At 41.2% G+C, this 16,434-nt stretch overlaps 1 protein-coding gene across 1 annotated transcript in view; it reads left to right on the top strand.

Moving 5' to 3' along the window:
- Window positions 1-246: 246 nt before the first annotated feature.
- The window catches only part of ELMOD1 (ELMO/CED-12 domain containing 1), an 81,514-nt gene continuing 65,326 nt past the window's right edge, over window positions 247-16,434 (top strand). Inside the window, exon 1 of the mRNA XM_006833795.1 lies at window positions 247-564. The gene's annotated coding sequence lies outside the window, so the exon portion shown is untranslated. The remainder of the gene's footprint in view (window positions 565-16,434) is intronic.

Genomic DNA, 16,434 nt, shown 5'->3' on the forward strand with positions numbered 1-16,434 from the left:
AGAACAAACCGTGCCCTCATTCCAGCACTCCTCGGGAATTCCTTGACAGGTTCTGCAAGGGTCCCAGTCTTCCAGTCCTGGGCGCTTCCGAAGGGTTAGTTAAACTGGGCCACGTAGCCAACTCTGCCTTCTATCTATAGCATCCTGGTCCGCAGATTTAACCCTTTACCCTCAGACTCCTGCGCGGGGTGTCACGATCCCTCCTCCACCCCGCGCCCCTGGCGCTTGGACTGGGCATGCTCAGTCGCCGCCCGCGTCGCGCTCCCAGGGAAACCTCTGCACGCCCTCCCAGGGCTGTTCTTCGTCGCCTCCCGGTTGCCAGCCACCCTGGGTGCATCCGGCTAGCTCGGCTTCACGCGACCCAGATTCCTGCCCCGCCCCCGATCCTCCCGCGCCCGCAGCCTGTGCGGCAGCCGCGGCTGCCTCTGTCCAGCCTGTGCGCCGGGGACAAACGGCGTTGTTCGCCGCCTCGCAGCGCGCAACCCAGACGCCTGGGAAAGGCGGGGATGGAGACAGGGTTGCCGCGCGTCGGGACCTGCTGAACCTGCCGCCGCAGAAGTCCAGGTAAGCAACGGCGAGAACCGACCCCCGAGAAGCCTAGGGGTGAGGGACGATGGGCGAATGCCCTTGGAGAGGAAAGAGGTGGCGGCGAGCATGCGAGACACCAAGCGAGCTACGCTGCGTCTGGGGCGAAGCAGAAATGCTAAGGGTTGGTGACCGAAAAGGGGGCCTGAATGAAGGGGCACACAGCTTCGGCTCAGGGCCTCCAGGGTACCTCCAAGAGTACCTTAGGAGAGTAATCCTCTCCCCGTTTTTCACCCCAAAATTAAAACCCAAGAGGCTGCACATAGGCGCAAGGTGCTGCTTGCATCTCGGCCTCGATGCAGGTCGCTTAGCGACTGAACGCCGAGAACTCCGGGGGAGGGAGCCCTGGCAGAACCCAAAATGGGAGGCGGGACGAAGGGCTGCTCGCCCGGGGCTGTAGTTGATCCGGATCCCAGGAACCCGATCCTCCGCCGACTTTAGCACCGGAAGGTTAAGGGAATCGGGTTGGTGGATATGCTGGACTGGGGGGTCTTCCGCTCTGTGAACCCAGAGGAGCTGGCAGGTGGGGGTGGGGGGAGGGGCGGCGCGCCGCGCCTCCTCCAACTGCTGGGAAACTCCTCACTTATTAGAGTGTCTCTTCTTCCTGGGCAGGTAGAATAGAACAGATCGGTGGGGAGCTACAGCTGATGGAGCTTTTAAAAGAAGATCAGTGGAAATGTGTTGGTGGGGTGCGCTGTTGTGGGTGCCTCCCCCCTCAAAGTGTGGGTGAGGGCAGCGCGAGAGTCCGGTAACACGTCTTATGAATATTTCAGGAACGACCTCGCAGGCTGGCTTGCTTCAATTCAAGTTTAATGAACATGTTTATCCGACTCTCTGCTCTTCACAGGGCAGGTGGAAACCCCAACCAGTACTCAGAGCTTTCCAAATGACTTCCTTTGCTCTCCCCTCCACCTAAGAAAATGACGCTGTACCCCTCACTGAGATTCAGATTGGTACCATAAATTGAGTCGGTCATTGGGAGAGACCAGTTTTGGGCAGTCATCCAGGCATTGTTCTGCATCCCTGCAGTGCGTGTGCGTATTGTGCTGGTTGCTGGTAGCTTGACAACCATCCTTAACTGGAGTTGCCAATATGGTGGAAAACAGGTAGTGTGCTTGCGTTGGGACAAACATCTTAATTCATTATCATCTTATGACACCACGTAGTTACAGCAGACTTAGTCATTCTTTATTTAAAGTTTTCTCTGAGATCAGTCGAGTTGAAATTTTGACAAAGGTTCACCCATCCATCCCAACACACTGGAGATATTTCTCTATCTTTAATCTCGTTCATAGGAGTAAGAAATAAACCTCTTCTCTTTAATCACTGTCAAGAACTGTGAAGGAAGAACCCAATACTGTAGAGAACTTTCCAGATTGGAACAGGCTGTATGACATCTTTCTTTACACTTGGGTTGTAAATTCCATTGGACCTTCACATCAATCAGTGAACTGGCAAGCATAACAACTGATAACCTAAAATGATACTCCTTTACAAAAAAAAAAAAAAAAAAGCCTGCTTTTCCTCCCTTTGGTAAGACAGGGTTGTAACCTTCTATATGACCTCTGAGGAATTTCTGTTAACCCAAATTTCAAGTCTTTAGTATGCAATGCTTAAAGAGCCAACTCTTTTTCTCTTGTCAGCCTATATGCAATTGAGCTGAAGTATTTATATTTTCAGATGTTTCACATTTAGGAAAGGTTCTTCCAACAGAGACCCACTGCAGTTATACCTCAGACTGCCTGGCTGCTTCTCCTCAACCCTTAAATGAGGACGGTGTTTATCGCTATGCTCGATTAATGAAATGAAAAAAATCCTCAAATGAAAGATTTTCCTTATTGTGCTTTGCTGGTTTAATTGCAAATACTACATTATGACAAATCTTAAGTTGTTAATACATATTTGTTATTGTTAAGTGCCCTTGAATCGGTTTCTACTCATAGTAACTCTGTATAGGGTTTCAAGGCTTTAAATCTTCACAGGAGCATAAAGCTTCAGCTATCTCCTTAGGAGCAGCTGGTGGGCTCAAACCTTGAATCTTCCTTGTAGTGTGCAATTCAGTGCTTATTGTTTGGAACCACTATGCTCCTCATTAATACATAGGGTCAGGATTTAACTCTGGCATACAAATAAGTTCATGAATATTAGCTGTCTAAAATTTTTGAACAATGTTAAATATTCTTTGCATTAAAATTACTGATAGATTGTATTGGAAGGGAATTTTATGAAATTAGCAATATAAATGAAAATGTTACATAATAAACAGCCTTTCCTACATCCTGTTACAGATCTCCCTAGAGATGCTCACAGAAAAACCCAACTGCATTACCAGACAAAATCTTGCTAATTGCAGAACTCACATGCAAAATTCCCATGTTCTAAGGAAGCATTTCCTTAGAATCATTAAGAGTCACACATATGGTTGCCAGATTTAGCAAGAAAAAATACACGATGCCCAGTTGAAACTATTGAATAATTATTTTAGTATAAGAATGCCCCACACAATATTTTGGATATCCCTGTATTAAAAAAGTTATTCCTTGTTTATCTGAAAGTCAGTTTCAACTGGGCAGTCTGTATTTTACCTAGCAATCCTAGTCACTGAAATGGTCTCATTCCTCCTTTTTGGGTCACTGATGGGTTGAGAAGCTTAAATGGAACAGAAATTGTATGCTGTTCTGTAATCTAGGACAAGCACAGTTCTGGTTTAAGCTCTTGAAAAGAACTCATGCTTAAAAGTGTGAGTAGTTTCACTTCAACACACATTTATAGAGTCCCTTCTGCTTGCTGGTGAAAGGTGCTAAGGATATTAAGATAAGTGGGGGTGGGGAGAAGTGGTCACATGATAAGTTAAATGGGGCAATGGTGGTTTAGTGGTAGAATTTTTGTCTTCCATGTAGGAGACCTGTGTTTGATTCCTGGCCAATGAATCTCATGCATAGCCATCTATCAGTGGTGGTTTGCATGTTTTATGATGGTGAGCAGGTTACAATAGAACTTCCGGATTCCAAAAGAAAGGCTTGGCAAAAAATAAGGACATGAAACCCCATTCTGCAGCTGATCATAGAGATGGGGCAGGAATGAGCAACATTTCATTCTGTTGTATATGGGGTCACCATGAGCTGGGGCCAATTAGGGAAGCTAACAACAACAGCAAAATCATAAGATACGGGATTTGCTATGTCAGAAGTCTGTGTGGGTCCCACTCTGGCAGCCTGGGGAGAGAAACTGAAATCTATTAGATGGCTCCAGTCCGAGTAAGAACAGCAGCGATTTTGATAGAACTGGCTTTGAATAAAACAGTGAGACCTTATCTGGAGAAGAAAGAAGAGGAATGGACTGGAAGTTGGAGGATTTTACTTAATGATATCAGTTAGAGAACAGAGTGGCCTGCTGAGATTTAGGGAAGTGAAAAGGAGATTCTAGAAGAAAGATTTAAAATTGTTGAAAAGGATTGGTAAATGGTACTTGTGTGATTCTCATTACATTTATTAAAGTTGCTGGTCTGCCCATTGACTGATACCTAAATGCTCACTTGCATCTTTCCAGTCTCCTTAGATAAAAAGTCATCATTACATAATACTGGCTATACTATTTGCCTTGGTTATCTAGTGCTGCTATAATAGAAATACCATGAGTAGGTGTTTTTAACAAACAGAAACCTATTTTCTCACAGTTTATGAGGACATAAGCTCAAATTTAGGGTGCCAGTTCTAGGGGAAGGCTTTCTCTGTCATTTCTTTGAGTTTTTGTTCCTGGGTGATCTTTATTGGCTTGGCATCTCTCTTGCCCTATTTCTTTCATGTTTTTTAAAGCTCTTTAGGACTCCTGGGGTGGCGCTGTAGATCAGCACTGGACTTAGAACCACAAGATCAGAAGCGGAAGGTCAAACCCACCAGCTGCTCCTTGGAAATCCTTTACAGAGTTCCTATGAGTTGAAAGGGACTCATGGCACATAACATCAGCAACAATCTCAAAAGAGATGGACTCAAAACACACCCTACACTAATTTTGTCTCATTAACATAACAAAAACAACTCATTCGGAAATGGATTATAACCTTAGGCCTAGAGGTTAGGATTTACAACACAAAATTTTAGGGGGGGGGATGATACACTTTGATTCATAAAATTATTTGAAAGTTTAATCCTTTATAAAAAAAGTAGGTATTTAAAATGTAATATTTGAGATGCTGATTTATATTCAGTTACTTCTGGCACATGTTCCTGAAAATAAGATAAGCAGATGCTTTGGTTTTAGGCAATCTGTTACTCCAAGTAGAAAAAGACATTAAATTGCAGTAATTTTTTTATTTGGTCCAGCTATCTTTAAGGAAACAGTTTCTGAAGATGGAAAGAATGTAGATTGAACAGAAATAGCACTATGTGAAAATGACCATATGGTTATAGTATCAGAGAGTACCTATTTAGAATTTCCAAATGCAATTAATTCCAAAAAGTAGCACACCACATGTATTTGTCTTTGAAGACCTAGCAGGTACTTTCACTATTGATCTGCAGAGGCAAGTTTCTAGGGAAGTTGAAGGTCAAACTAGTGTAGTCCATATAAAGAACAGTTATTCCTTTATTGAACAAAACAGTTTGTAAAATCAAGCAGATGACAATAGTGCCATTCTCATTACACTTCTGTCAACAAATCTAGTCATCCTAGGAACCCTGTTTAGTTATCCATATGTGTGGTAAAATTTCCATTTCATATTTTATAATCAGTTCTTTAAATCATCAAAGTTATCCTATGCTAAAAAAATGTGTAATGAAGTAACTGTTGTTGTTAGGTGCCTTCGAGTCGGTACTGACGCATAGCGACCCAATGCACAACAGAACGAAACACTGCCTGGTCCTGGGTTCACCTCACAATTTTACCATGCTTGAGCCCATTGGATGCTCCCAACTAGTTAAGGTCTTTCTTGTGAGACGATTCTCTCTCTCTCTCTTTTTTTTTTTTCTAATTTTTAAAAGCTTTCATTGGGTATTGAGTAAGTAAAGACTTACAGGGCAGATCAACAGTTTTACATTCAGTAAATCATAGTAATGATTACAATCCCCTCCATGCACACTTAGCTCTATTACCTTTTTTTTTTTTTTCTTTTGCGGCACACATACCACTTCGTAAATATATATTCATATAAGTGTCCAAAGGGCACATTTTGCAAGCTAGCCTCCAATGCTAGCTCGCACACTGCTAGTCTCAGTCCACGGCCTACTGTTGTTCTGCCTCTCTATGCCATCGCCTCTGCTACCATCTCTGTTGTCATTGTTTTTCTGGTTAGGATCTCTTGTGCTGCTCAGGTTTTCCCCTCTTGATGGTTCTAGGGTTCCCTGTTCCTGAAATGACACATTAACTGCTCCCCACTTTTAGTTGCACCTCTTCTACAATTACAGTTGTGACAATTGCAATTAGACCTGAAAACAGTTGCTTATAATTGAATCATAACATCCTAGCCTCCTCATCAGACCCATCTGGACAAGGGGAAAACTATTCAGTAGGGTTTCTGTCTTACTCCCCTTGTTCTGACACTAAGTATCCTCATGAAAGCTTGTAAGGCAGCCACTTTGTGCCTTTATAACCACCCCTCACCAACTTTGATCTAAGTTGCCATCCCTGTCAACCCAGTGTACATGCTTGATCCTTGATATGAAGAATCCTTCCCTATTCAGCTGGAATTTTGGGCAACCTCATCATGTTGTAGCAATTTACACTTGTTCCCTGGGAACATACTTCTTTATCTTCATCTGATCAAATTCTGGTCAGCAAGCCATCCACACTAGGTCCAATGTGCGAGCCTGGGAGTTCTCGCACACCACTCCGCCCTTCAAATCAGCTGGCTGCTACATTCTCAACTCTATCCCCCAGTGGCTAGGTCAGTGTCTTTGGGCTCAGGGGTTCACATATCTCCTTGAATTTCAAACCAGACAGCCCATCCTCTTCTTGCTTTCAAATAATATCTGTGTGTCCTAATGGTGTTTCAGATATTATAAAAATAATTTACAATTTGCTTAATTTTCTGATTGCTATTTTTTTGTGTGGTGCAAAGCAAGATGATTATTATGGTTAATGTCTAAGGAAGGCTCATTGTTGTTGTTAGTTACCGTTGAGTTGAGTCCACTCAAGGAGTCCCCATGTAGCAAAATAGTCTCACGCCATAAGGTTTTCAAGGTGTAACCTTTTGAAAACAGATTCCCAGGCTTGTCTTTAGAGGTACCTCTGGGTGTGTTCAAACCACTAACCAAGCAGTCAAGTATTTAACCATTTGTATCACCCAGTGACTCCTGGAGAGCTCGTTAAACACCCTTTAAAAATTTAATCTCCAACAAACTAAAAGCTGCCAATTCAATGTCATTTTTGAAACATACTTTTCATTTTAATGATTGGTATTAACCCAACCCAAACCAAACTCACTGATGTTGAGTTGATTCCAATTTATAGTGACCCTGGTTGACAGAGCTGGGGGATGTAGTGGCTCCATAAGATAAGCACTGGACTGTGAACCAACAGGTCGCGATTCAAGCCAACCAGCCACTCTGCGGGAGAAAGGTGAGGCTTTCTATTCCTGCAAAGATTTTTTAAAAACCTCAGAAACCCTATACATGGTTGCTAAGAGTCAGAACCCACTCTATGGCACTTAACAACAACATAGAACAGAGCAGAACTGCTCCCAGAGGATTTCCAATATTATAAATCTTTATAGAAGTCAACTGCAACACTTTCTTTCCACGGAGCAACTGATGGCTTCGGATCTCTGACTTTTTGTTAATCAGTTGAGCAGTTAACCATTTGTGCCACCAGGGAGCCTTCAGTTATTGTAATTGTTGTTGTTTTTGTTAAGTGCAATCGAGTTGGTTCCGACTCATAGTGAGCCTGTGTAGGGTTTCTGAGGAGCGGTTGGCGGTTGGCGAGCTTGAAGAGCTTGAACTCCTGACCTTGCAGTTCAGACCAACTTTGTAGTCAGTGCATTAACCCAGAGCACCACACCAGGACTCCCAATTATTGTAGTTAGGACTTGGTTAATTAGAGTGCTTGGTATATAGTTTACTCCAACCGCTGTGAATCTCCTTCCTAAGTTTCCTTGTACAAGTAGTTGAAGAGTTTGCCATATATTTTGAAGATTTCATTCATGATGAAATTGATAATTTTTTTATTCCCCAGATGTTCTTTGGATTAATAAATAACATCAGTGAGATGTTGAACCCTGTTCCCTAAATCTTTCTTACATTACCAATTTGCATTATAAATATTTAAAGTAGCAATCTATTTCTGGGATGAATTTATTATAAGGTCCATTTCTCTCTTTTTTTCCTTTGGAAAAAGATTCTAAAATCTTGAGAGTAAAAAGATTTTATTCTTGAGAATTTGGCAGCCAGATTTTCCAGAGATTCCATATTTCAGTAGAACATTTATCTCTCTTTGGTTTTGGAATGCATTTTAATTAGCAAGAAACTTAAACAGTTGTTTTTAGATGAAAAGTTTAATCCTAATCCCTTAAAATGCTAAGCATTTATCAAAGCGTTTTAAATAAAATGTAAATTATGTACATAATTAGTTATAATTTTAAAAAGCCTTTGTTAAAAGTCCTAATGTAGAATTACTTTATATGTAATCTGTATATACCCCAATATGCAAATCTAATATATGAAAATAAGCACTTATAAAACAGATGAACTGGGCTATAGTTTTTGCGTTACTAATGAGTTCTGTACTGTATCAGAAATTTCCCCTAATATATCTTTGGTGGTGGTGGTGTGCCGGGGAGTCGGTAACAACTCATGGTGACCCTGTATAGGGTTTCCGAGGCTGTAAATCTTTATGGGAGCAGAAATCCTCATCTTTCTCCCGCAGAACCGCTGGTAGTTTTGAACTGCTGACCCTGAGTGTAGCAGCCAAATTTGTAACCAGTACGCTACTAGAGCTCCTTAATATCTTTAAGTTGTATGTGACCTAGACTATTTAAAGTAGAACTAGATTCATCAAGTTTTTACGTATTTTGTTTTTAGAGCACATCTGTAGAGTAGGATCTTGAGTAATCTTTATGGATATGAAGTCTGGGATATGGACTCATAGTTGGGTTGATCATCTGTACCCAAAGACTGTTCATAGATGCAGAAGCCAACATAGACTGTTCAAAGATGTGGAAGCCAACATAGACTGTTCTTAGATGCAGAAACCAACATAGATTGTTCATAGATGCAGAAGCCAACATAGACTGTTCATAGATGCAGAAACCAACATAGACTGTTCATAGATGCAGAAAACCAACACAGACTGTTCATAGATGCAGAAGATGGTTCTTGTTGGACTGCTTTAGAGCTCCAACCCTGACATTTCTACAGCTTTATCAGTGACTCAGCTATAAATAGAGCGTAAATATAACAGATTTGCTGATAATGCAAAGCTCAAAGGGATAGTTAACTTGCATGACAATCAGGATTAAACTTGATATTCCTTAACCCAGAACCAAAACAGAAACAAAGACTACATTTGAAAAAAATGGATGTGAGGTTTACTTAGGTTCTAAAATTCATGGTTTGGAAGTCCTAGATTTTAAAAATTTAAAGAATTGTTTTCACTCACTTGAGCATTAACAAACAGTTCATATGAAATTAACGCTATCTTTGGTTATATTCATAGATGGATAGAATTCAGATCAAAAAAAGTCAGAAGCAAACTGTTTTGGGCCACTTTTTGTTGTTCAGTGCCATCAGGTTCCAATTTATAGCAACCCTGTATAGGGTTTCTAAGGAATGCCTGTTGAGTTGGAACCACCGACCTTGCAGTTAGCAGTCCAATTCTTATCCTACAGAGCCCCACGGATGTAATACTTCTATGGATATAATAGTGAATATTCTTATGAATAGAATATTGACTTAGGTGAACTTTAAAATCACCTTCTATGTCTGAACATGAGTTCCCAAGCACTTACATAGGAATCTGCCAATGTTTAATTTAGCTTAGTAACATTTATGTAACTATTGTCTATTCCTTCCTGGATCTGTAATGAATATCTTATTCTTTTCTACTTATCAAAAAGTATTCTCTAGGTAGTTCATCACCAATTTAAGTGTATCTGTTCTGTGACCAACACTGGGTTAAATTCAAAGGACTATTTCCAGATGTTCTTTAATTATCTAAGATCATGCTTGAAATGCTTAGTGTACAGTTTAGCAGATTGAGTAGCCATAAAAATAGACATGTGTCCAGGTTTTAAACCAAAATTTCACAGCACATTTAATCATAGTAGGCAACGAGGAGAGGTGGACACATGCTCACACTGAGTACTCTATGTGTACTGTCATTACTAAGCATGTGTTTGTTGTTGTTGTTGTTGTTATGTGCCATCGAGTCGGTTCCGACCCATAGCGACCCTGTATAGGGTTTCCGAGGGTGTAAATCTTTACAGGAGTAGAAAGCTTCATCTTTCTCCAGGCTTTCGAAAACATTTTGAAGGCAAGTGTAGAGTGGTCACTTTTGAACACCGGCATCTGACTCCCCTTTCCTATATTGGGGGCTCTATTACATTATGAGGCGGCTCCCACTCCCCACTATAGAATATAAAAGTGCCAGATGCTTCTTTCCTAGTTTCCTTGTACCATAGCATAGGCATGGGCCCCTGACCCAGCCTGTACCTAGGGACAGATGTTCCAGTCAGCATTGTCCCTTCCTAAGAGCTGGAGGATGAGTAGTGCCAACACCAAAGTCTATGCCTGGTGGAAGCAGTTGTTGTTGTTGTTGTTGTTGTTAAGTGCCATCAAGTTGATTCTGACCCATAGCGACCCTGTATCAGGTTTCTGAGGAGCGGCTGGTGAGCTTGAACTGCTGACCTTGTCGTTCAAACCAACTTTGCAGTCCAGCGTATTAACCCACAATGCCACACCAGGACTCCTGGAAGCAGTAAAAGTGTCTTTACTAAACTGATTCTGTGTCATCATTTTAAACCACATCACCTCCAAACTCAGTTCTCTGGTCCTTCGGGAGAGTCTATGTGTGGATTACCTTCAGAGCAACTTCTTTTCTGCTTAGACAGAGCTGGTTTCTGTTCTTGCAGTATGATCCTTGACTGGTACAGGTTATAAATCCATGCATATGATGTCATGTTAGTAACTAGAACCTATAGGGAACAAAGTACTCTAAAAGTCACAAACAGAAATATTTATTCATTCTATGATTAATATTTATAGAACGAGACACCTTGCTTCACATTGGACAGGAGAGGTTGGTGTACTCTAGCTAATGCTATGTGTACTTGGAGGAGGATGTAGGGATACCACTAGCAAATTAAAGCGCTGTGCTGTAACTCTACTGATTTTAAAGTTTATTTTAGTGTGGGGTGAGGAGTTTGGGTAAGATGGGATGTTCTTTGAGAAAATAAGTATGTTATTTTGTCATTTCCAAAAGTAACATTTTTTAAGCCCCAATTTTATTCCTCATTTTTTTTAAGCCACTAAATTTATGTGTGTGTTAATATTGTTACATAGTAATGTGATTGTTTTTCGTTTTTGTTGTTAGTTGCTGTCGAGTCCATTCTGACCTATGGTAGCACAGTTGTCTGCAGACTAGAAACAAACTATGACCTTTCAGAAGCAAATCTCCAGGTCTGTCTTTTGAAGAGTCTGTGGGTAGATTCTAATTGTCCTCTTTAGGCTAATAGTCAAGAGCTTAACTTTTGGTGCCTACCCACAGACTCCTCTTCCTCATATTTATATTTCTGAAAGTAGGATACATTGTAAGTCTGTAATATTTTAATTGTCACTTTTTTTCCTTTTCAACCCATCCACCATATTTCACCGAATATAAGATGTCATCGATATACACCATTTCTTTGTTTTTTTATTGTGGTGGAAATATACATAACAAAACATACTCCAATTAACCAACTCTAAAGAGGAATTATACCTTTGAATTACTATGTTGATGAAGAACATTGAATAGATCAGCGACTGCCAGAAAGACAAACAGTCTGTCTTGGGAGAGTACAGCCAGAATACTCCTTAAAACAAGGATGGAGAGACTTCATCTTGGGCACTTGGGACATATTATCAGAAGAGAACAATCCTTGGAGAAGGGTCAGCAAAAAAGAGGAAGACTGTTGGCAAGATGGATTGGTACAGTGGCTGCAGCAGTGGGCTCAAGCATAGCAATGACTGTGTGGACCAGACAGTGCTGTGTTCTGTTGTACGTAGGGTTGTTTAGAGTAGGAACTGATTCAACGGCACCTAACAACTCAGCGTCGCTAATTATCTTCTTTGATTATATTCGGTGACCCTGCTATCGCCTTTGGAACCATTCTACCACCATTAACATAAATGCAATGCCCACTAGCCTTTTTGATTCATGTCTTTATTTCTTTATCATCTTTTTAATGAGATTCTATGTAGTCAGATTCCATTCCATTTTATTTGTCATACTCAAATGGAAGTCCATGATACAAGTTTTAGAGGCACATTTAAAAGGAATTAAATATATGAAACAGTGTTAAGTACATTATATAATTATGATAATGTAATATATACATTGTACAATAATTATAGTGAGACAATTACTGCTTAGTACCTCACATTGTGTGTGTGTGTAAGCTTCCATAATCATACTTGTTTGCTTATTCATTTGCTTCCTAAATCACAGTAAGTTGTAATAGTGTCTTAATCTGGTCATACCACCTTCTTAGGAAAATGTTCTACCTAACACATATTTATATTACTGTAAATAATATATCTATCTCATTGGACAGCAATAACAATTTTGTACAATCAATGATCTAAATTTTGTCACAAATCTGTGAAGAATGTACAAAATTATTGTATGCTAGTTAGAAACTCTTGCCTTAGAGTATAGTCAGTCTGGTACGACTGAAAAGGATTTGGTTTCATTTGAGACAGCTCAGAGCTTCTCTGTTAAGTGCCATCAAATCCGAACCAACTCATAATGACCCAGTATAGGATTTCCAAGGAGTGACTGGTGAGTTTGAACCACTGATCTTGTAGTTCAGCCAACCTTGCGGTCTAGCGCTTTATCCCACAACACCACACCAGGACTCCTTTATTGGCTTCCAAAAAGAATACTGGATTGTCTGTATGCGATTTACTAGATTTCCCCTTTTTTTTTTTTTAATGTTTATTGTGAATTATGTGATAGTTTACACGGGAGAACTTTAGCTTTACATTCATCCTATTGTATATCGTTTCATTGCCATGATTACAATCCCCTCCTTGCATCATCAACCAACTAAAGGGTACACCCCACAAGCCTGCCCCATGGTTGTCAGCACACAGCCCTTCTCCCTCTCTGGGTCTAGCTAGAGACCCCAGCAACTCCATCTTTCCACATCATCCTCTCTACCTCCATCTCTGGTGTCAGTATTTCTCTGGGTAGGATCCTGCACTCTGCTCTTCTCCCTTGATGGTCCCAGGGACCTCCACTCCTGGACTGCAAAGTCAACCACTCCTCTCCTTTTCCTACAAAACATCTACCTCTACATTTCCAACCCTCACAGTCAGTCCTGATAGTAATTATTCACTATTGTACCACATGAGTGCTATCCCCATCTCCTCTGATCAGCCCCACCCAGACAGATTGAGGGATACTACTCAGTGGAGATTCTACCTTCCTCCACGCCCTCTGGATCTAGTAGATTGCTCATTCTTTAAGGGTGAAGCCTATGTCTTCTTCATTTTATGTCTCTAGTGCCTAGCAAGAACTGAACATAATAAGCACTCAATAAATGTTTATTGACTAGATTTAGTAGCTGAAGCCCTTTCCTACTGTATGTCTTACCTTGGTCATTGAATTTTGGTTACGATCCTGAGAGAAGGCCACTTAAGAGAGAGATATGGGGGAAGAATAGAGCATCAGGGAGTGTGGCACTCTGGGCTAATGTGCTGGACTGCAAGGTCAGTTTGAACTGCAAGGTCAGTGGCTCAAGCCCACTAGCCACTCCTTGGAAACCCTCTATAGGGTTACAATGAGTTGGAACTGATGTGGCAGCACTTACCAACAACACGCGAAGGAGTCCTGGTATGGTGCTGTGGGATAATGCACTGGACTGCAAAGTCGGTTTGAGCCACAAGATTGGCTGTTCAAATTCACTAGCTCCTCCTCAAAAACCCTACATACGGTTGCTATGAATTGGAACCAACTCAAAGTCACTTAACAACAACACTTAAAGGCAGGCTGGGGAAGAGGTTCTGAGATAGATGGAAAACTAGGAGAACATAGGATCCAAAGAAGGGCCTTCAAGAAGCAACATGCAAGTATTAGAGGTCAACTAAGGAGCTCTGGTAGCGTAGTGGTTATGAATCGGTCTGCTAACCTCAAGGTCGGCAGTTCGAAACTACCAGCTGTTCTGTGGGAGAAAGATGAGGTTTTTGGCTCCCGTAAAGATGTACAGCCTCAGAAATCCTGTACAGGGTCACTTGCTATAAGTCAGAATCGACTCCACAGCATACCACCCAGATGTTATTTGTGACCTTTGAGACAGTTCCTACTCATAGTGACCCCGTGTACAGTAGAATGGACACCGCCCGGCCCTACACCACCCTTACAGTCCGTCATTGCCATGTTTAAGCCTATTTTTGTAGCTACTGCATCAATCCATCACGTTAGGGACTTTCCTCTTTTTCATTGATCCTCCACTTTACTAATAAGCATGATGACTTTTTCCAGGGACTGGTCTCTCAACATTCTTGCATTCTGTATTTCTTCCAAAATAGATTTGTTTGTTCTTAAAGTATTCCATGGTATAGTCAATATTCTTCACCAACACCATAATTCAAAGGCATCAGCTCTTCTCTGGTATTCCTTATTTATTGCCCAACTTTCCTGTGCTTATGAGAGAATGAAAATACCATGGATTGGATCAGGCCCACCTTAGTCCTTCAAGTGACATCTTTACCATTTTTTTTGAAGAGTCTTTGGCAACATATTTGCCCAGTGCAATATATTGATTTCTTAACTGCTTCTTCCATGGGCATTGATTGTACATCTAAGTTAAATGAAATCCTTGACAACTTCAATCTTTTCTTTGTTTATCATGATGTTATTATTGGTCCAGTTGTGAGGATTTTTGTTTTTTTTATATACTGAGTTGTAATTCATATTGAAGAATGTAGGCTTGGATTTTCATCAGTAAATGTTTCAAGTCCTCTTCACTTTCAACTATATCATGTCATCTGCATATCTCGGGTTATTAACGAGCATTCCACCAATCCCCATGTTTTTTTCACATGTCCAACTTCTTGGATTATATACTCAAAATGCAAACTGAATAAATATCGTGAAAGGATACAACATACCTGTTCTGATTTTAAACCGTGCAGCATCCCCTTGTTCTGTTATAATGACTGCCATTTGATTTCTGTATACAGGGTCCACATAAGCACAATTTAGTGTTCTGGAATTACCACTATTTGTAATGTTATCCACAATGTGTTACTATTCACAGAGTTGATTTGCCTTTGCATAGTCAATAAAACACATGTAAACACCATTCTGATATTCTCTGCTTTCAGCTAAGATCCATTAATAAGATGTCGTTTTTAAGGGCCATTGCGACGATTCTGACTCATGTTGTTGTTGTTATGTGCCGTGGAGTCGGAACCGACTCATAGCGACCCTGTACAGGGTTTCCGAGGGTGTAAATCTTTACGGGAGTAGAAAGCCTCATCTTTCTCCCGCGGAGCAGCTGGTAATTTCGAACTGCTGACCTTGCGGTTCACAGCCCGAGTCGTAACCACTACGCTACCAGAGCTCATAGCGACACTATATAGAGTTTTTGAGATGCTGCTGGTGGGTTTGAACTGGTAACCTTTTGGCTAGCAGTCCAGTGCTTATTCTACAGAGCCATACCAGGACTCCTGATCAATGAGATAAGGATAGGAAAATGGAACTTGGATCATTGTTCTTCATTTAACCAAGCATTTACTGATACAACCACACTTTCTGTATATAAGAGGTACTTGCCACACCTGAGAGATTTATGGTAGAGCTGTCTTTCTGGATAAGGAAGTTGTCTTCAGCCCTGTGTATGTATGTGAATACATATGGGTGTGTTGCTTTTAGAGGGAGGGTGATAAGGGAAGATAACAAGAGTCTAGAGGCTATAGAGTTGGAAAGATCCCCAGCAAGGATAAAAAGAGTTGCTGAAGGAGCTCTGGTGGCTTAGTGGTTACGAATCAGGCTGCGAACATCAAGGTCCAGCTGTTCCGCAGGAGAAAGATGAGGCTTTCTGCTCCAGTAAAGATTTAAAGCATCGGAAACCCTGTGCAGGGTCGCTATGAGTCGGACCAATTCCACAGCACATAACCACCACCACGTATAAATAACCTGTCATATAGTCTCAAAGTCCTTAATATGGCTTAATGTTTGGGTCAGGGACTAAGAATCCTATAGTGTAATTTGCTGCGTCATTACAACAAACAATGGATTATCCCACAAAAACATCATCATCTGGAATTTGGAAATAAGTAGACTTCAGTCGTACTGTATTGCATCAATTCTAACATATTTTTCCCTCCACATCCTTGAAATGTTGTTGTTAGGTGCCATCGAGTCAGTACAGACTCCTAGAGACCTTATGCACAGCAAGCAGAATGAACACTGCCCAATCCTGGGCCAACCTCACTACTGTTGCCATGCTTAAGTACATTGATGCTGCCACTTGGCCAATCTATCTCGTTGGGAGTCTTCCTCTTTTTCTTTTTCTCTGACCCTCCACCTTACCAAACATGATATCCTTTTTCAGCAACTGGTCCCTCCTGACAATAAATCTGAAGTATGAGAGACGAAGTTTGGCCATCTTGGCCTCCAAAGAACACTCTGGCTGCATTTCTTCCAAAACAG

Source organism: Chrysochloris asiatica, unplaced genomic scaffold (genome assembly GCF_000296735.1).
Source record: "Chrysochloris asiatica unplaced genomic scaffold, ChrAsi1.0 scaffold00008, whole genome shotgun sequence".
NCBI lineage: Eukaryota > Metazoa > Chordata > Mammalia > Afrosoricida > Chrysochloridae > Chrysochloris > Chrysochloris asiatica.